Here is a 21,533-nt window from a genome sequence, read left to right on the forward strand (position 1 = left end):
TGTCTTTTCAATAGAGACGGATTATCCCTTTCTTTCTCATTCCCTGTTAAGTCCCTAAAATGTATACTTCATCAAAACACAATGTCCAAGGATGTTAAGAGCTATAGAGCATCTACAGTCCTCCCTAAATTGGACAGTCTGTGTAATCTGCTTTTCTGGAAGCCCATCTTCATGTGAGTATGAATCAGGAACTGGCTTACAGGAACAAGGCTTTGTATGTTTGTTGTCCCAAGACCAGCACTGCTTGAGTTCCCCTGCTGCAAAATGGGAAGCTGAGGCCAGAGTGCTCTCAAAACTCAGAGTCTGGTGTCAGCCAGAATCCTAATGGTTACCCAGAGGCCCTTCAGGCTAGCCATGCTCAGAACAGGCAGCTTCTGAGATTCATCTCAGCAGAGATCAAGTACAGCTTCATGAAAATAAACTCAGTTTCTAAAGTACAGTAAAAATGGTTCTTCATTTTTTCCCTCATATGAGAGACATCATAGATATGTCTAGGAAACTGAAATTCAAAATCCAACTTTTGGCCTGACATTTCCAAATAGTCAAAATACTCTCTTGTCTCTTTTCCTTGGTTCAGCATTGACTTGTGAAGGGAAATAATTCATAATTTGCCCAGTAACAGGAAAACCAACTTTGTTTAAAAGATTGTACAGCCCTTCATTTGATATTAGGTGTAAATGAAGCACAGAAACCAATGACCACTTCAATGGCCTAAGGATTTGTCCCCATCTATAAGGTAGATGAGTTTGCACCTTCTACTCACTTGCACTGACCTACCCTGGCACCCTCCCTGCCAAGGGACCAGCTGCCTGAAGCTGAAGGGGGACACAGGCTGCACAGCAAAAGTTAGGTTTTATAGGATTTACAGTTGAACAAATTGGTGCAAACCTTAAGTAGTCTTGGTCTTACTTTTGGGATCCAATTTTTTGGAATTTTGGCTCAAGACAAAACAGGATTGTATTGTGACCAAACCCCAAATGTTTACAAACACAAAAGGATTGTATTCTGACAGATGGAATTCAAATTCTATTCTTTCTTGGTCTTCTGTGCTTTTGCTCTGCCTTCTCCAACAGCTTTCTCTGAAACACTTCACAAGAGTTATTGCCTTCCTCTTCTCAGCTTTTGCCTGGACATGTGCAGAGGCAACCTCTGTTTTACAAAGGTGTGGAAGGTCACACTAATCCCTGTTTTCTGTGTTGCAGAATGAAATCTTTGTTGCTGAAAAGGCTTTGGCACATGCCACACAATTTCTTTCCAAGGATTTGGTGCTCTATGTGAACTTTATTCTTTGTGGACTTTACTGTTTGTGGCAAGAAGACAATTTTTCAAGCCCTTGCTCCTTCACACCAAAGCCCTGATTCCACAAAAGCTTCTGGACTCACTCAGGTAAGTCATCCTATGGATTTCTGCTGTGAGTAAAGCCATACAAATAAACATGCCATGGCTTTGCACTCTTCTGACATATTTTGGGCAAACACTGATGTCCTTTCGAAATAAATCCAGAAGAGATCATTTTAATAGATTTTTTTTTTCCCATGCAATGAGAATGGAAATACTAAGCAGGATAATAAATAGTATAATATTAACTGATGTTATATAGCTGAAAAATCTTACTTTGTAACATAGTGGTTGGTGTTTTTATTAGTAATGTCAATCATAAATACTCCCTCTTCAGAGTGATCAGCACCTTCAGGGCCTTTTGCTTATTATTATTTTGTATCCTCTCAGTTTTAACTATAATGTGCTTTGCTCATCTCTACAAATTTTCATTTGAAATCATAAATTACTTTGCAAGCACGAATGTAAAGGAGCTTGGCAGAGACAGATAAATTCTCACTGCCAATGAAAACACTGCTAATACATGATCATCTGACATGGTGACAAGTTTTGGGGGTCTTCTGCTCAGAAATTGAACTCACAAGCCAGGCATCAGTGCAGGGAGGGTGCAGTGCCTGTGCAACATCACAAGTTCTGCAAATGCAGGCCCATGACTTTGGGTACAGCTGAGACAGCCTGCACCTACGACTCTGGTTGAAATCAGTGGGTCCTAAACGTGCTGAAATATCTCTCCAAACTGGATCAGCTTTGTCAGCTAGCTGCTTCAGGCAGAATTACGCTTATTTACAGGTGGAATTACACCCCGTTAACAAGGGTCCAAGCACTTTCGGAGCCTCACTCATTCTCTTTCAGAATGCAATCTCAATTACAGTCCTATATTGACCCCAGCTCGACCTTTCTTCTCTCTCTTTTTTCCTCCTCATTTTTCTCTCAAATGCTACAGAAATTGCTTTCCTGGAACATGAAAACTAATGTATGCAAATTTTTACACAGCATTACCACTGCCTTGATGCCACTATATTGCTGAGGTAGTTAATTACCAGGATATTGCAGTTTGCCTGCTCTCTATCCTCTTGCGCTGCTCCTAAAAGGAAACAAAGGAAACAACACCAGAGAGACAAAGACAGAACTCAGTCTCCTATTAATAACTACCATAAAGGAAATAAAGGATTAAAGGCCTTTTGCAGCACACATGGCATACAGCTTTGTATGGCACACATATTGCAGAGGTTCTTGGAACTGTCTGCACCTGGCCATGTTATTCATCAAAAGATAAACCTTGAGATTCTTGCTTAATTTACACTGAATTGCTGTAATGCCAAAAGGAATTTCACAGCAGTGAGAGCTACGTGGAAACCAAGGCCAGTGGCAAGAGCATTGCTTGGAATCACACAATGCCTCTAGTACTGATTCTGCCACTTTCATGCAGCTATCACTTTTGCAGGTGACTTTAGCTGCTCTTGCTCTCCTTGTTTGTAAAAGGAATGGTAACTTTGTCCCTCAAAAAGTATTTTGGAATTTACCTTAGCTGTGAAATTCTAATTTCCTGGTGTGTCCCAACAGGGCAATATGCTCTCAGTGACTGAAAAGCCAGATCATCACAAGAGGTAAGTAATATCGTCACCAGATTTTCGCTCTCTGCAATCAATGATGACTTTTCTGAAAACCAATGACAGAGGGTGGTCCTGAATAAAAATGACATAATTTAGCCTTAGGAAGCACACAGAGACTTGACAAAAAAATTAAAATCAAGAAGGCCTATGGATTCTAATGGCTACATAATTTTTAGAGCTGCTCTATGGGATTTAATAGTAATTTTAAAAGGGTGGTTAAAACTGCCACATTGAATACACAATTGCTTATTGCATTTATTTTAAAATTGTTTCTATTGATCTCATTCAATCTTGCTATGATCACTCTTGGGCTGGTCCTTCCTTCTTTTATAGGATGCTTCCATGAAGACCAGGCTGACCCTATAGGTGACATCCATTAAAAAGGGTCAGTTGTTTTGAAATAAAGAGAAAGAGATAATGAGAAAGCCCAGCTCAAAGGGAGGGGGTAGCACCAACACCCCACCTCCCGTTATCTCCAGCCAATAAGGCTGTGTGGTGATGAGGTAATGCTTTCATTCAATGCTCCAGGCAGCGCTTCGGTGGTTTGTTATCCTCCTTAAAGGAGACAAAACTGGGAGGCTTCCCGGTCTGTTCTGTTTGTGCAAATGAGCATTTGAATCCAGATCTTTACAGTAAAAGGGAAAGGGGGCAGTGGGGAAGTGTGCCAGTGCTCAAGCTTTTCTTCTCTTCCGTCTTTTGTAACACATAAGCGACTTTGAAGTGTTTTACTCATGCAAGTTAAACAAAACCTAAGCAGGTGTTTTGGTTCCTGCTGTAGACAAATCCCAGGATGGACTGGTTCCGAAGGCTTCTGAGCAAATTTAGTAAACTGTAATTTTTATATCACTCATAAACCAGTTCACTCTCCTTTCATCATCCCAATGGAACAAAGGTAAAAAAAAAAAACAAAACAAAAAAATTGTGACTCAATGTTTAAAACATTATTAGCAGGGGAAAGACCACAGAAACAGCTTTGTTTTCCTCAGCCTGTGTATTCTGCATGCATTTCAGTCACGCCTGCGTATTTCCTTTGACAGGAGGAACAGCTCCTCCTGTTGAGGCCAGTGCTGCCACCGAATGCAGCTGGTGGATGGGGTGGGCTCCGCTCCCGAAAAAACAGAGTACTGTCAGCTGAACCTTGGAAGCAGATTGTGTATTACAGACAACATTTTGGGAGGAAGGCAGTGATTCCCCTCTTCACACTTAGGCCCCAGGCCGCCCCTGTAGGTTTGTAAGAGTGGAAGACAGCACCTTGTTACCAGCTGAAGATTCTTGGTGAGAAGCCAGGGCAAGGAAAGGAGGGGTTGTGCCCAACCATCACTAAATCTCTCTGACTGTACCCAGAGCAAGAGCCATCCTGGTGGCATTTCCCCATCACTCTCATGACTCAGTGATTTAAGAGAATTATTTAAAATGGATTAACTGCCCTCTGTACTTGCATATCACCAACTGGATAATTGTTCTTGGCTGGCCAAATATTTTTAAGTGCTCATTTTTCTGCTACAAAAAGTATTTTTCCCTTCAATCAAGTGCAATTCCCCCCCACCCCCCCCCATTTTTTTTAATTGTTGTATTTCCAGAAGATATATTCCCTAGGGGCATTCTTGCCAATATCAATGGATTTTTTTTTTTAGGGAATTATATTTTGAAGCTGACATCCATCTTTCATCTGTAGCAAGACCATGTTAAAACTTAATGGACATGGATGCTGGCATGGCTAATGGGCATGGGGTAAGAGGGGGGAAATGCAGATCCAGAAACACACATGTGAATAGCAGTTCTGCCTCTTGAACTGGAGCCAAAACTCCACAGATGCTCAGCTGGACGAGTCCATATGGAGCTTCTGGGGCTGGGAGCCATGGAAATGTTACTCATTTTTGAGATGACTTCCAGTGTAATTGCTGAAGTAGCCCCTTTTCTTTATCTCAGCAGGAGTTACAGTGGGAGACCAGAGATACACAGTTTGGCTGTTATTTTACTGTACTGGCAAGGGCAGTGGGAAATCAAAATCTGCTGGCACTTTACACCAGCTCGCAGCTCCAGTGTGATCAGGAGGAATCAAAGAAGTGGGAGCGTGTTCCCTCTTGGCAGCACATGTGCTTCAGCGCACCCACATACACAGATAAAAGTCCAGTGAATAGAATGGAATGAACATGAATTTAAGGAAAACCTGCCTCCCATGTGGAGTCCAATAGACCTTCTCCTTAAATGCAGGAAACGCACTGGCTTTCTACATCACATTTTGAGAAGGTTCAAACATAAGAGATAAAGCAGTTTTTGTAAAAGAAAAAAGAAAAAAAAGAAAAAAAAAAGAAGAAGGACTCACTGTGTTCAATTAACCTTGAAAAATGAATTTGAACTGGTCTTCGATTTATCTCAAATGCACTTTACAGAAGGCTTTTAAATGTCTGTGTTCTTTCTATATGTAGTCAGCTTGGTAAAATGTATTTTCATTGCACAAGGGTTCCTCCCTTGCCTCTTCTCTTTCTTCTCACATGATAGAAAAGGAATTTTTTTAGAAAAGGACTTATCTCCACTACGTTACTGTAATGCTTACCTCCTCTGCACTAAGCAACACTGCATGAGTGTGCAGAGCCATGACAAAGATGCTCTTCCAAGTGTTCACTGATATCTAAGTTGCAACACTGAACATTGGTGAAAATACTTGTCCATCCACTCCTGGGGGTCCTGTTCTGTAAAAGAATTCTGCTTTCACATTTTTGTTGTCTCTGCAGGAACAGCCATGTGCTAATTCAAGGATAGTTTAGCTTATCTGAGTTAGAGTGGGTTATCAAAAGTCACCTGAAAAATAACAGCTGGAGAATAAAGACTCAACTCTCTCTTCCTGCCTGTTAGGTTACTACTTAACTTGATCCTTATTCCTGAAGGATTGTCCAGAAGGGAAACTGGTTTCTCCATGCTGCAAAAAGAGTGGAGAAGAATGAAAGTACATTGCAAAGTGGGAACATCTGAAATTTTCCTTGATTCCAGCAGCCTGGAAAGGAACATGCCTAGCCTCTAAAATGCAGAATTGGGTCCTGATTTTGATGCTTTGCAATTGTTACAGGTTTTTAAACCAGCAGATCTGTACCAGCTCATGGATGGACCTGTGAATAATACCCTGATCAGCTCAGAAATTGACTGTCACTCGACCTATATAGATGTGCCAGTATGACATTTGATTTGGGCCTGTGTTTGGGTTAAATTTTTATGTTCAAGAGCGATTCCTCCTACAGGGGAATACTGTGAATAAGACCTGATGGTAACAAAGTCTGATCCTTGGATCATATACAGGTATTTAAGACTTTGATTTTGAGGAACTGCAAAAATTGTCACTTCTGTGGGAGGAAGAGAGGAAACAAAATCAGTCACGACCAGGAGGGGAACATCTAGAAGAAAAAGAGAAATATTTTTTGACAAAGTGGTGAGATAAGAACTAAGTCACCCAAGCCAAGAGAGTCAAAATATATACAAGCTGTCATGAGAAAATAGTGCTCAGATGAAGGAGGATGGTATGCAGATATCTAGTTTGCATGAAGAAGGATAGACATACGGAAAGGGGAAAAAGACTCTGCAAAAGAAGGTGAAGGAGCAAATAAAGAGTGACGGGAAGCAGTGAAGTAGGTTTGTTTGTTATTGAGGAGCAGAGAAAGCATGCACCTGATAATTTGGAGTACATCACTTTGAGGATGACCTACTGTACCTTAGGGGAGCCAGCTTTCCTGAAATGCATGAGCTCTCAGCTCCTGATGGTAAGGGGTGCTTTAGAAAGGCAAGCAACATCATTAGTGGTTTTGACCTTCTCACATAAAAGAAGATAAATTGCATCACTACCACCACAACTGCCTCCTTGAAGAAGAGTTGGCTATGACTTCCTCAATTCAGAAAGAAAATGAGAAATTTTGATATAGGGAAGAGGCTCCTCAGGCTTGAAAGAGCATGCAACTTCAAGATAGACAGAGCAGCTTCTATAAAAGGGATTTTCAAGGGGTTAAAGAGCAGGGTGCAGGTAGGATATGGCACAGGAAGGAACCATGGATATTTATTACCATGGACATGGCCATTGGCAGAGAGACTAAGACATCACAGTGAGAAGGAAGAATAACAAATCTAGTTATCAGCTGTTCTCTGTGTGACTATAAGCAGGCTATAGCTGCAGTGCCTTTCTCATCCCATTATCCTGTGGAAAATAGTTCCCCCACTTAACACAGCTTTATGTGTCCATTACATAAAGAGGGAACAGTCATACCCTGTCACAGCTCTCTACCCCATCTGCAGCCAACATTGGGGCTACAAAGTCTCATCTTGTATTTCATCTATCTGACCTACAAAAAACCCTAAGTATTTTAGCTCTATGGTTACAAGTGTATCTTTCTGTCCTTATTTCGTATAAGTTCTTTTGTCACTAGTGACGACATCTTTCTTTCTCCACATACCTTCAGCACTAAGTGCTGATGTAAAAACACCTCTTCAGAGTCTGTTCACCACGTGCTACACTATGTCTATGCTTTCCATCAGCAAAACAATCTACCTACTGAGATCCTTGTCTCTGCAGAAGTGACTATCACACCCTTGAACGAAGATGAGATAACATTAAGAGGAAAAGTAACAACCAACGAGGGGGATCTCAGTGACCACAGAAACTGGATGTCTGAAAATGAGACAACACTGACCTGGTCTTCTAAACAGAGACATCATCATTCATCTTGACTAATGATCTGTGTGCACAAAATGAGCAGACCCTGGAATTCAGCTGCTCTGAATAACCTCTAGTGCAAGCTGCACAAATAGGTAAATATCACCTGGTGAAGAGGAAACAGGCTTCACAAGAACAGTAGAAGTTGCCTGTGTTTGTTACATGAGACATGGAAACAAACATTTATTTAAAGGATGCAGACAAGAGGTCTTTCAAAATTCCTAAAATAACCATCTCTGTTTACTGTTTTTACAAGTCACCTCATGGAAGACTGAAATTGAAACATGGTTCCCTGAAAACCTCTCTGCTCATCATTTAACAGCCCTCACTTTGTCTGTTGGGTTGTGACACTGGGGATCACTTTGAGATCAGAGGAGGACATTTGTGTTTTGTGCCAGCAGCAAGTGTTTTTTTACTGGGACGCATTTGAGTGGCACAACTTAATGGCCCTGCAAACATTTCCAAGGCAAAAGAATCAGCCTTGGCAATGTTTGCAAGAAAAGCAAGAACAACTGGCACCAGAATTTTTAGTTCTTAAAAGTGATGAGAGAGTATTTAAAAATTTGTACATTTGTAAGCTTCACTGCACTGGTGAGCTATTACTACCTACTACAACCCAGGTGGCTGGAAGATGGACTAGCTTGTAGGATTTCAGGACATGCAGCAGCACGTTAAAGGAACTTACATTAATGTTAATGGAAAAGTTTTTATTATCTTCAGTAGTATGGACACAATCTTAGCTGAGCCAGCTTTGCTAGGCACTTTGAGACAGGCAAACCCAAAAGATAATGCCTCAAAGCACTGCCTGGGTGCAGCATGTAAGACAAGGCATCGTGCTGGGGGTGGAGAGGCAAGCAAAGGACAATAGCCAATCAGTTTGAATCCATGGGGAGAAGCAACAAACAGAATGTGATACTCCAGCTGCAGACTGGCCAGAGAGAGAGCCATATCTGTCCTGCAGGGGAAAAACATTCATCTGAGATTCAGATTATTAAGAACACAAGGCATGAGTAATATAGAATTATTTATCCCAACTGTTTCATTCATTCCTGTTCCAAAGGAAGGAAGTAAAAACAGCAACTGATAATGTTTGGAGTTTTTGTGGCATTGCTCATTTCAAATTAAAAACAGCCATTTAAACATTTTGGTACAAAGGATAATTTATACAGTGGTCACCGAACCACTGAAATGCAACCTCCTCAAGAATAATGGTGTTTGAAGTGGCAGAGGGAAAAAGTGGGTTTGGTGAAAAGATGGTGAAACAAATAGCTGTTTCAATGAACAATGTCAGGAAGTGCCTTGTGACTGCACAGGACTGGGAGGCCCTCTTCACCTAAGCCAGCATCCAGAAGACACCTTCACAATACACCACTGGCCTCAGCTTCCCTGTGGAGGAGGGGGGTTGAGTCACAAAAAATGAAAAGTATTTTTTTCTGAAATAGCTCCTTCCTGCTGATATAGCTCCTAAGCACTAGGAGGACATGAAGGAGGGACAGGCTTAAGTAGCATCCAAGTACAGAATTTGGGATTGCCAAACCAGAATAGATACTTCTTAAGCAACCTCAATGTGTGGTCAAGGCCTGCTGTGATGTTTATACGCACAATACAAAGGCAGCGATTGCCTCCTTCTTAATAATTAGCACATTACACTTATCAGAAATTATTTTTATCTTCAGCAAAAGTCATTAGCTCCTCACACCTCGGCATTCATGTTGTCAGCAAAAAACTTGGTTCCAACAATAAAGTTACGGAGTGCCCCCTGGATGAATGGAGAATGGCACTTGGCTGAGAAGGGCACTGGTTTTCTGGCTTGTCTCAGGGCTAGGTAGCATTTTTATAGTATTACTGCTCCCTTGGGGTGTAGTTTAGGACAAAAGATGAAGCAGGACAACATGGAGACTGAGCAATGGAATGAAGAGATTTGGCTTTTCTAGGATGTCTTTGAAGGACAATGCAGAGAGGAGGAAAAGTGGCTTTGAAGTAGAGAACGAATTCCTAACATCATCTAAATGAAACAAGCTTCTCCTCATTTATGCTGTCAGGATATTAACGACTTTTTAAACAGGTTAATCAAAGAAATAACCAAGTAAAAAGGGAGGACTGTCACTGCTGAATACTCCTTGTATTCTCCTATTTCTGCCTCTGTGACTACAAGCTGTTTCCTGATAGCCGAAGGAGATGTGTCAGCTGATGCTGGCCTATGACTCATGGGGGCTGCAATGAGCTGGGCAAGACCTCAGTGGCTTCACTGAGTTAAAATTCATCCATTACAGGAGAAGAAAAGAGCTGGAAGACATTCCTGACCAAAGCACCGCTCCACCCTTCCTCTGCCTGAAATACCACAGGAGACAAACCCCGGAGAAAGAGAAACCCTGAGAGTCTTCTGCCAAGGAGGGCAGAAAACCCTCCTTGTGACTGTTAATTGAAGGGGATGGGGTTTTCTTGTGTGCAACATGGATAGCAAACTCTGGAAAAGGACTGGCATGAGTATTGGGCAGACAGTGATGCTCAAGGATCACACAAAGCCTTCAAAACCTCTGAGGAGCTTTTCCCATGTCCATTTACTTGAAGTGTCATCATACCCCACCAAAACAGCAGAGGGGTAGCTGATCATCACATAATACTTTGTATATACACAATACATAGATATTTTATTTGTGCCTCCTGTGAGTGACTGCCTACTTACCCAGTGGGTGGTGCTTGCCAGTTATAATAAGCATATTATGCATGCTTCCCCAGCACCAAAGGCCTGCTTAATACTGGAGATCTCTGATTGGCACCAGGCAAGAGAGATGTCCAAGCTCGTTTTTTCTGCCAAAGTCTCTCAGCCTCAGACAACAAAATAAAATTTTATTTGTGGCACATAAAAGAAAAACAACCAAACAAAAACAAACCAACAAGCACTGCACACCTAAGGTGGCATTTGCACACATGTAGATGTGTCAGCTACCTAGCTTTGCTTCATTTTCTCCCACTTTCACAAATTAAACTTCTGTGAGGCATTGGCAACTGTTACGTGACATTTGACTTAAAAGGAAAAAAACAACACACTCAACAGTGAATTTGATTGCAGAATGATTATTGTATGACTCACACTTTTAAGTATAATAATGGAGAGTTTATTAAGTGTGCACTTGGGCTCTGGGCTGCCCATCTACACTCAATTTCCTCTGACTGTGGAATGTCCTTTGGCAGCTTTGCAGCTAACCAATACCCCAGAGTCTGAGGAAAACATTACAACTTGTATGGTATTATTGGTCTAAAGGCTGTGAGTTCATATTTCAGCCAGCCAGCACAAGGTTACATGTAAAACACAACCACACCTTATGAGAGAAAATAATTCACAGGGCCATGGTTGGAAAATGTGTGCTCAGATAATAGAGAGATGAATACATTAAAACTCCTAGATAGGTGTCACACCATAAGGTAATTTTTCCCTTTCTGCACCACAACATTTTGACTCACAAGCCAAGCAGCATGGTAGCAAAAAGAGGAGCCTGCCTGGCTACAAACCTGTGTTAGGTGACACTCAAGTGTTGAGTGAAACACTGCTCCTTAATTCAGCTACCGGGGTGCCGTGTCCTTATGCACATCCCCCACCCTACATCATGCTACCAGTGGAGCTGTGACCACATCTGTAGAAATCCCCTGCTGGACACTCAGCACCTTTCTTTTCAGAGCAAGTGGAGGCTGCTGTAATAGTTTTGTCCTTCACTTCTGGCATCCTTCTTTAGCTGGATGTGTATAAGCCATTCTAGAGAACAGACCTGTGCTTAGCTTGCTTGTGGCCCTCACAGTCATTCAAAGTAAGCATGACTGTATGCAATTCTCAGTCACCATTGGTTCATCAAGGTTCATCTCATACCCTTAAAGCTATTCAGTCCTACTACATACAACTTTTCCTGGAGTCTCTTCTAAGGGAACTGAGCTACTCCCCTATGAAGACAAGGGCTTCTCTTCTTGTCCTGCCAGTCTGGTGTTGTTCTTAGCCTGTTCCAGTCACAGCACAGCCGTTAGTTCTCAAACCTTCTGTTTGTACTTTTTTCATCACTTATGTAGTGAGAGGAAGGGGTATTCTGCTTGACCCTCTGCACAGGTAAGCACTTTATCAAAAAACAGTTCATACTTACTAACCACAAGATGTAAGAAATCATAACAGTTTTCTTCAGCTGTGACACCAGTCCCCTGTGTTTTGTCAGAGCAGTGGACCTGAAAGAGAGGTGGTCTTTATTTCAGTGGCACCGTAACTGGCCGGAACTGAGTAGCATCTAGTAAAATGACAAGTAACAGCATTTCAGAAAGGACACACTAAAATATCAGCATGAAGCATCCCAGACTAGGGACACTGCAAAGACAGAAAAATCAGTGTGCAGCAGAGCACTACAGCAGAGTACTTTAGCACTGGATAGTCTGAAGCAGCAGGCCTGTAACACCCAACTACCACCAACACATTCTGTGGCTTATTGTACCTTAAGGAAAAATGAAAGTTCACTTCTAACTTTGAGCACACTGAATGATTCTACATTTAGATAGACATTGAGCCTCTCACTTTTCACTTAAACATTCAAAATAAAAGCTCAGTTATTTGTTTTATTTTTAAAGTAATTCCAATAATAGAATTCCAATACTTGTTTTGTTTTTTTCATCCTCAGGATACTTAGACTCATTAAAGTCTATCTGGGAAACTGTGAACAGGCAGTGTGATAGAAATCTGCAGGCTTGATCTTGCTGCTAACCTAATCTGTGAGCATCTCCTTTCTTCTTCTCCTTACCTCTGTAGATGGACAGAGAAAAGAATGGCATTTCCATGAGTTTGTAGCTGAGCAACTTTTTTTTTTTTTTTTTTTTTCCGAAGAGTTGTGACCTCTAAGCTAAAGATTAGCACAACTTCAACCCCACCCCAAACCATGCAAACACCTCTAACCCCCTCTGACCCTCTGCTGGTCACGGATCAGAACCTTCTGCCAAAGCTGCAGGTGTTGAAAAGAAGCCTTATTGGAAGGGGGAGAGTTAAGGAATGCCTCTTCTCCCAGTGCAATAGGATGCTCCAAAGCAGCCCTTGCTCAGCAGGGTAGGTCATTCCTTCCTGCTATCCAGTTTCCATAGCCACGTCCTCTGCACAGTCTCTTGTGCTGATGTAAACTCAGCACCAGTATAGGTGGATAAACACTGAGCTGCCGGGCCCACCTGTTTGCTTCAACACATTTGGGTGCAGCTACAGCACCTTAGGTGCCTCCTAAAAGTATTAAATGAATACATTTCCCTTGCAGTATTCATTTAAAGTAAAAGGGAAAGGGCCAATTATGTGTCAGCAACTCAAACAATTGGATGGTCCTGTTCCAAAAACTCCTGAAAGCAGTGGAAGGACTCCCACTGACTTCAAAAAGGAACTGCCTGAATGGCAAAATGAAAAGTTTCAGAGAATGCTGTACATCTTAGTTTATTTCCTTGATGGAACTGAGTTCCGCCTTTTCTACACATGCCGGTAAACTTTCCCATGCAGCCAACTTTTCTTTTTTTTTTCTCCTTATCTTTTGTTTCCCTTTGAAAAAAGGCTGATATCACCTGGTTATTTTTCAGTGCTACCGCTTTGTTGTGATTGCCACTTGCTCCCACAAAGCAAAGCAGAGAGCACTCCCCTCTTCTGGGGACTTCCAGGACTGCCATGGAGTGGGAAGGAGTGGGCCACCAAGCTTCACAGTGAGGAAGGCATACTCCTGGCACTCCACACTAACCACTCCACCTGCTTCACCTGCATTGAAACACTTTGTCTCTTGTGAAGCTGGAGGGCAGCCTTGCTCCTGGGAAGGCAGCTCACTTGCTCCTAAATCTCTGCACAGACTTCGTGCTTCTTTGATTTTGTATGAAAATCAGGATTTCTGTTAACAATGTTTTGTATGGTGGGACTACAAAGCCATATCAAGGCACTACACATGATGTTGCTTTACTAAAGGAAAAATCCTGGAGTTGTCACATTTCAATTTTTCCCCTTCCCCAGAACCCAAATGATGAAGGACTTGACAAATGCAGGGATGGTCTTGACAGCTGCACCTATGACCCAGGAAAGGAGCTGCAGTGCTCAGCAGCAAAGCTGCTGCCGTGTTGTGAGGAACTGAGCAGATTGCCTTCTCCACCCCAAGCTCGCTCTGAGCAGTGAGCTCACAGACAGTCAATGGGCTGCCCATTATCTCCCGTGTTTCAGTCAATGCTAAACACAATGTTAGTGCTTCAAAACACAGAAAGTAAATGTAATAAACTATCATATCAATGTTCTGCTTCACTGGAGCTAATCAGACCTGTTTTAAAACAAGCAATATAATTTTGCATGGGGATTATATTACCTAAGGACATTAAACGCTGGGAAAAAAAACCCCAGAATTTAACCAATTCCCAAACCATCAAACCACAAACCAATTTTTGAGTCATTTACAAAAAAACACTGTTCTTATTGAATAGAAGTTGGTTTCTCAATTCGGATTGAAAAAAACCTCACAGACTCAAACAATCAAGAAAACATTATCTCTTTCAAACAGAGAATACCATCAAATTATTTTCTTGTATGTGTGGGCACATACTCACTGCATATACCTGCAAAGATTGCATGTATCCCTGCATCACAGGACAGCTGATTTAGCAACAGGATGTTTGGTGCTGCAAATGCTGCAGTGTGAAGGGCAGTCCATCTGACTGGCAGTGATGTAAGAAGACAAGCAATTCCAGTTCTCAGAAACCTTTTGCCTCCTGGAAGGCTGTAAACAAAAGGGGAAATATCATCTTTGGTCAGAAGATTGTGGTGTTGTGATAAACAGATAATCTAAATAATCAGGAGTATTTTGTCTGATTTGTGCAAAGTTGTGGCTGAGCAGTTATAAATTATATCACCATATTCAATTACTGGAAGCAACACTTCCTGAAACCTTTGCAGTCTGTAGGGAGATATCTCACTTTCAGATGTACCTTTGTAAATCACTGCATTAATTTTTCCACTTGAAGGGGAAGAACAGGATTTGTGCAGAGCAGGAAGTTCAAGAAGTGTCTCAATCTGAAGTGTTAAAACATTTGCCCATTTTTGTGATCTTTAAACTCATAGCAAACACAGAGTGTAAACAGATATCCTAAACATACTTTTTTTGATGTGCACCACTAATAAAAGCATTTCAGTTTTCAGCCATTTTATTAAAATGCTGATTAAGTCAAAGCAAGAATATTGCATCAAAATATACAGATTTTGATAAAGGTTGTAACAGGAGGTCTTGAAGCTTTAAGGTGGAGTCTAGCCATTCAGCATGAACTGAAAACCTCATCTTTTCCTTTGAAAAGCTTTGAATTTATTCCAAAGCAGAATTGGAGAAAGGATTTAACACTTCAAAAATTGTTCCAAAGAACTGAGGTCCTGGTTGGAGGCTGACCCCTAGTGAAAAAGGACACCTTTGGTGCACATTATAACCAAGAATTCATTCAGGATTGTACATACACACAGACATGCTTGAACGTGTGTGTGAAGTGGGAGACCTAATTAAAGGAGGTAAATGGAGCACATCCCTCATTCTACTTTGTAAAGAATCCTAATATGCATCTGGCCAGCAATTGCAGAACATCAGTGCACCACAGATAAGCACTGCTGTAAAAGTAAGAACTGACCAGATTGCAAGCTGACACCTCAGGGCTGTTGGTGCTCCAAAAAGTGCTGCCGGAAAACCACCTTTCACGGTGACACTTTTTACAAAGGGATACAATGGTAAATACCAGCCCTTGACAGGGTATCATGCAAAGCAACCTCAAGCACAAAAAGCTTATCCCAGCTGCTAAGCTACCTGTTGTGCCTTCTGGGAGAAGGCATGGTGTTCTCCAGGGAACCAAGAAGGAGAAACTGGAGGCACAGGACACAGAAATATCAACATCAAGGAAGTTGAGAGTAGCAATGAAGCAGGGTACGGTAAGCCCACTTTTGTCTTGACACTGTCAGTACCTGGAAGTGAACCCTGCCAGGCAGCTCTGCTGTCACTCCTGGGAGTTTGGCATTCCTCTGTGCTGATAAGACCATCTCTACCTTGAGTCTTGCCCTGCATTGCATGAGCCTTTGCTCTCCAACTCCACCTCTCTCAGACTGCCAGGGTCCTATCCCTCCTGTCCCAGGACCTTGCTAGTTTTCACAGCACCAATGCAAGTGAGATGACAAAGAAAATAGACAAGTAGTTTGACAAAGGCTTTGTGAATAGGAGAGTCCTAGGCCTCTCTCCTCTCTCCTCTCTCCTCTCTTCTCTCTCCTCTCTCCTCTCTCCTCTCTCCCCCTCTCCTCTCTCCTCTCTCTCCCCTTTCCTCTATAACTAGCTGTTTGCACTGTCTGTTACCTCACTGGTTTACATCAAGTTACTCTGGCATGACAACTGTAATTGGCAGTAGTAGATCCCCTTGGTTTAAATCCCAGGAGAAAAACTGATTTCCCTTGTCTATTTTGGTTTTATCTTCTTCAATCTTCCTACATTATAACTCCAGCATTGTCAAGAAGAAAATGTAGCACAGATAAGACACTGCCTGCTGCTTTTCAACCGTGTGCCACTTTGAACAAGCTTATGGTCAGAGGTGGTTGGACAGCTGATTGCTGGTACTCACTCGCATTTCCACTATTCCTGGCTCTTGAACAGAGGCCAGGGATTGTGCTTTAGATTGCTAAATCCTAGGGAAAAAACTATCACTGACACCAGGACCCATGACTGGTCACTGATAACTCCTGAAAAAAAGGAAAATTAATTAGTCAGTGTTTACCATTCCATCACTGCTTTTCTCAGTATTCTGAAATTTATCAGAATTTATCAGATCTTCAGTCAAGTAAGCAAGTACAGAGATTTGGTTTTTTTTAATGGATAGTAAGTATCTCACTCTGTTCTGCTGTCCTGTCCTTTCCATCCCAGATTGTGTCCCACCAAGGAAACCTCCAGGGAACCAGCCTGCCACAATGCAGCACCTTAGTGCTCACACTTTCCTGTCCTAACAATAGTGTGTGCTTTCTATAGGTAATAAGAGCAATTAATAATGTTTTGGTTAATTCAGGTGAGGCAAGGCAGGACATGGAATGAGGAGATAACCAGCAAGCAGGATGGTTATGTGCACCTTTCAGCTGTGCAGTGAAGTCCCACAGAAGCAGAAGCAAAGAGCAGACCCCTCCCAACCTATGATTCTTCACAAGAGCAGTTACAGAGCCTGCCTTGTCCTGAAGTACAATAAAAAAGATCTGCTGGAATAACTAGTTAAGTGCAGTGAGCTTGTAAAATGATCTTCCAGTTGTGAGTGAAGGTCAGGGGGACCCTTTGTGGGGCTCCAGCTGCCTGCAGTGTGCCGTCACCAATCATTACACGAGGACTCTAATTGGGGTGAGTGCTTGATGGGGTTTTATGTAAGGCACTCTGATGCACAGAAAGAGACAGCTGGAATTAGCCTGTCTTAGACTGCATATGAGAAGCCTGATTTTCACTCTGATACTCATGGAAAGGACTTCCATTACTGAACTCCTTAAAGCCTTATAATTTGGGAATGAAAAGACAGAGACAATAGCAGCCCTTTAAACTTAAGCCCTTAACGACCTCAATAGCATATTTCTTTATGAGGCAAGTACTTTTTATAGGTTTATGCAAAAAACACAAAGCAAACCAAACTTCAACAAAAAAAGAATCCTATAGAATGTCAGGAACAAAACCATAAGTCCTGATTTAGGAAACAGATTAAGGCACAAGACAAGCTGGGAATCTCCTTTTTTTGTTGGTTTTTGAGACAAAAATAAAAGGCTTTAAAAATACCTTACTGCACTACTTCAGATGAGAGCCACAACATGGAGCAGCTCTGGACGTGTAAGGCTGTTGTGAGTTAGACCTGTCAGGTAGTTAAGTGTGACCCAGCCACTCATTCACGTCCTTCTCATAGAGGGAATGGGAAGAGAATGGGAAGGGCAAAACCCAGAAAACTCATGGGCTGAGAAAAAAACGTTTAAAAAGTAAAAAAAAAAAAAAAAAAAAAAAAAAAGTCCTCCATAATGGCTTGCCACTGATGGCCAGCCAGCCCGAGCAACAGCCTCTCTGGCAAACTTTCCCCCCTAACTTTGATTGCTGGGCATTGCACCATATGGTACTGAACATCCCTTTGGTCAGATGGGGTCAGCTCCTCCCAGCTCCCTGTGTATCCTCAGTCCATTTGCTGGGAGAACAGGCAAGAAGCAGAAAAGGCCTTGATGTTGAGCAGTGCTTAGCAATAACTAAAACATTTCTGTGTTATCAACACTGTCTTCATGGCAAATCCAAAACAGCAGCTGTGGTGAGGAATTGGAATTCTCTTTCAGCTAAAACCACTACAATGGCTTTGATGGGGTAATGCAGGGCTGGCAGCACCTTTAACACCCAATTATAAACTAACCTTCCTTCACTTCAGAAAATGCTGGGCTAGGAGCCAAGGAAATGAATTGACTTTCTCAATATGTATTCCTTTTTCTTCTGATATTTGTAATCAGAGCTGCTGGTGATATGCTTGAATGGCTGCTGACAGAGTGTCTCTGATTGCAGGAAGGTTATCAGTTGAGGCACCACCATCAAACGCTGCGCAGTGAATGCCTGCATCCAGCTGCCCTTCTAAGACTCTGTGTGTTCTCTCTCTCTCCCTCCCTTTTCAGTCATTTACCTTTCAGGCTGATTTCAGCAGCACTCTTCCTCCTTTCTCCTCCCTGAAAGGATATTTTGGAAGTATGGCTGATTGTTGTCAGTTGTAATTCTTCAAAAATGTAAATGTTCTTCAAAGAGGAAATATGGTATATGTGACTCATCCATACTTCAGGCAAATTCTCTAGTTCAAGGGAAAATAAAAAGACGTGCCCTGAAAAAAAAAAAAAAAGTTTTAAGACCGGAATAACGAAGTTAAACAGGAAGACATATTGAATACAGTCAACAGGCTTCAGAAGCAGCAAACATCTGATACACAAGAAAGTAACAATAGACTAAGAAATTAATTATTCCAGATGTATTGTGTATCCTGCACGCAAGTGGAATAGCAGGCCTCCACTTAGAGATAAGTACAGCCTATTTTGGTTTGCCTGAGGACAGGCACCCTTCTTATGCCCACACAGTGAGAAGCACTTGGCCCCACACAGCTCCATCGACTGCCACGCAGCCAGGGCATCAGCACCTGGCTCTCTACCAGGAACCCTATCTCTTGGAAACAATCATGTGCTGCTGTGCCATTTCCTTTCTGCCTCTCCAGTGTCCTCTTGACAAGTCACTGAGCTCAGACAGGACAGCTTTAAAGGGCCACAAGTTCTGCGTGTGCAGAACATGTGGGACAAATCCTTGTCATCTTTCTGCTGCTGCTCATGAGCAAGGCTTATAGTCCTGTGAAACAATGGCACTGTGTCAGTGCCTACCCTGCAATGACAGCTCACACACTTCACTTCCCACTCCCGGCCATCCTGAGGACAGCAGCTCATGCAGCTCACTCATCCTGGGCTCCTGGGCAGCTGCTCTTTGCGTGGAGGTGATCACTCTGCTGGTTTGTACAGTTTTTAGTACTGTGTTACATGAAAGACAGGGTTTGGGTGCATGATTCTACCTGCCGGAGCATAAACAGAAGCTCAGGTACTATAGAGGAACTCGCACCAGGCTCTGTTGTCAGGAGCAAAGTTGAAGGCAATCTAATCCCAAAGCAATACTGTACTTCATGTTTTGGATCCCAACACAGACATCTACAAGCCACAATTTAACATCTCTGCAATGACCTAATGCATAGCAATCGCTGGTGGACTGGAAGTGTTTCCATGGTAGACTGGCTTTGCTACAAAAAAGCATAACAGGTGGTTGCCTAGAGCAGCAAAATATTAGGAGCTGCGCAAAGTCAGTGCAGCGTGTGAACAATGGCAGGTTTGGAAAAGCTGCATGCTCCCCAGTCAGGCTGCTGATCCCAGTGTTGAATGCTCCACTTGCACGCACCTCTCCACAGCCCAAAAGCTGCAGTGCTGATGATGAGCTTTCATGTTGAGCAAAGATGTAGTAAATAATTACACAGAAGGGCCCATATCACTGAGCATTAACAGACAAATTTGGACTGGGTTTTGAACAAATGTTAATTGTTCTCATTTCAGGTAAAGGACAGTCTGAGCAACAAGTTCAAATCTTCTGAAATTAGTGCCCAGGCCTGGGGTTTTTTTTCGATATAGATCAATCTCCAGCTTTTGCTCTATTTTTAAAGTTTATTTTATAATTTATTTTTCCCTTGGAGAAGCACAAAAGTAATCTCTCATTACCACACATTATAAAGACAAGCTTCATAAGTTTGGGGCATTCAAAGAAGGTCTGACACAATGACAGTGTCAGGGAGGAATCTTCTCTAGGAAACCCCCTGCCTAATCACGTTGTCATTCACAGCACTGCTGATAACCCACCAAGAAAAGCTTTTCCTACTGAGTCAGTGATCTGATCTGATCTGGCATGGAGAGTTAGTTTCAGTGCTCAGGGTGCCCTCACTGATTCCTCATGCAGCCTTTCCCCAGGGGCAGACTGGCAAAAATAATTTGGAGCTTGGTCAGAAGCCAGGGAAAGATGTTGTATGGCTATCAGATTAAAGTGGATGCAGCTCTCTTTATTAGTGAGTGACTTCTGCTTTTCTCCTTATTGTAAATCTTTTCTCTGTACCTGGGGATGCCTGCAGGTCCCAGCAGCAGGGCTGCCAAAGGGGTGTGGCTGGGACCTAAGGGTACAAAGGAGGGATGGAGTTCTGAGGCCAGGGTGGGCAGCTCTGGAGACACTCCTGAAAATGCTCCCAAATTATAACACCCAGGAAAATACACTGGAACATAATTTTGAGAGCAGAAGGTAACAACTGTCAAGGAAGAACATGCAAAATGCAGTGAGAAAAAAAAAAAAGAGAACAGATCCAGACAGCTGCTGTCTCACTGGCACAGGCTTCACTGACCGTGTCTGTTCCCAAAGGATGGATCTGGCAGCTCTGTGTAAGCACTGTGCAGGGTGCTGTGCCCGGGCCAGGGGTAAGCTGCCATGGCAGCAGCTTTCAGCAGCTGCTGGGAAAAGTCACCCTGCCCTCAGCAAACATCGGATTGCCTCATGTACCATTCATGTACCTCACTCTACATTTTGCTGCCTGTGTTTCCTCAAAAGCCTTCTGAGAGGAAAGTGAAGCATTGCCATGGTTTAACCCCAGCTGGCAATGAAGTACCATACAATCACAGGACAGGCAGCTTAAAGGAAAACTGGATGCTGCTCTCCAGCTTGCACAGGAATAGCTGGCTTCCCACCTCCAGGCACAGCTGCTTCTCTCTTTTTTCCTACGGCTTCCCCAGGTCTTGCATTTCTCCCTTAATTCAGGCAAGTATTCCTGGCTAGGGGAAAGCTTGAAGGGGGACCACATGAATTCAAAGAACATAAAGGTAAAATCTGTGTTGCCCAGCCATGAGTTTTCATCCTGTCCTAATTTCATCTGGGATAGTGTCAATTCTATTCCTAGTAGCTGATATAGTGCTGTGATTTTGGTTCAGAATGAGAAAAATGTTAGTAGCACACTGATGCTTTTGTTGTTGTTGAGTACTGCTTCCTCTAAATCAAAGACTTTTCAGTTTCCCATGCTCTGCCAGTCAGCAGGTCCACAGGAAGTGGGAGGGAGCATGGCTAGGATAGGTGATCCAGGCATATTTTGTAAACTCAGTGCTGGGTAAGCAGCAACAAATCTGGCACTAGGAATTATTGGGGAAAATATAGAGAATAAAGCCGGAAAAAAAGCCCAAACATGATTGTGTTGACACAGTTTTGGGGACCCAAGCACTTTTTTTTTTCCTTTTGGAGGGCTAGAAGAGATCAGTGAGGTCACCAGGGAGGATTACAAAAAGGTAGTATGTCAGA

General features: G+C 42.5%; 1 long non-coding RNA gene across 1 annotated transcript; it reads left to right on the forward strand.

Annotated features, from left to right (window-relative positions):
- Positions 1-1,135: 1,135 nt before the first annotated feature.
- Positions 1,136-14,469, forward strand: LOC140683744 (uncharacterized). The gene is made up of 3 exons (XR_012055134.1): positions 1,136-1,386; positions 2,902-2,945; positions 6,019-14,469. It is a non-coding gene; the product is annotated as an uncharacterized lncRNA (long non-coding RNA).
- Positions 14,470-21,533: the final 7,064 nt, after the last annotated feature.

The sequence above is a fragment of the Taeniopygia guttata genome, chromosome 3 (genome assembly GCF_048771995.1).
Source record: "Taeniopygia guttata chromosome 3, bTaeGut7.mat, whole genome shotgun sequence".
Lineage (NCBI taxonomy): Eukaryota > Metazoa > Chordata > Aves > Passeriformes > Estrildidae > Taeniopygia > Taeniopygia guttata.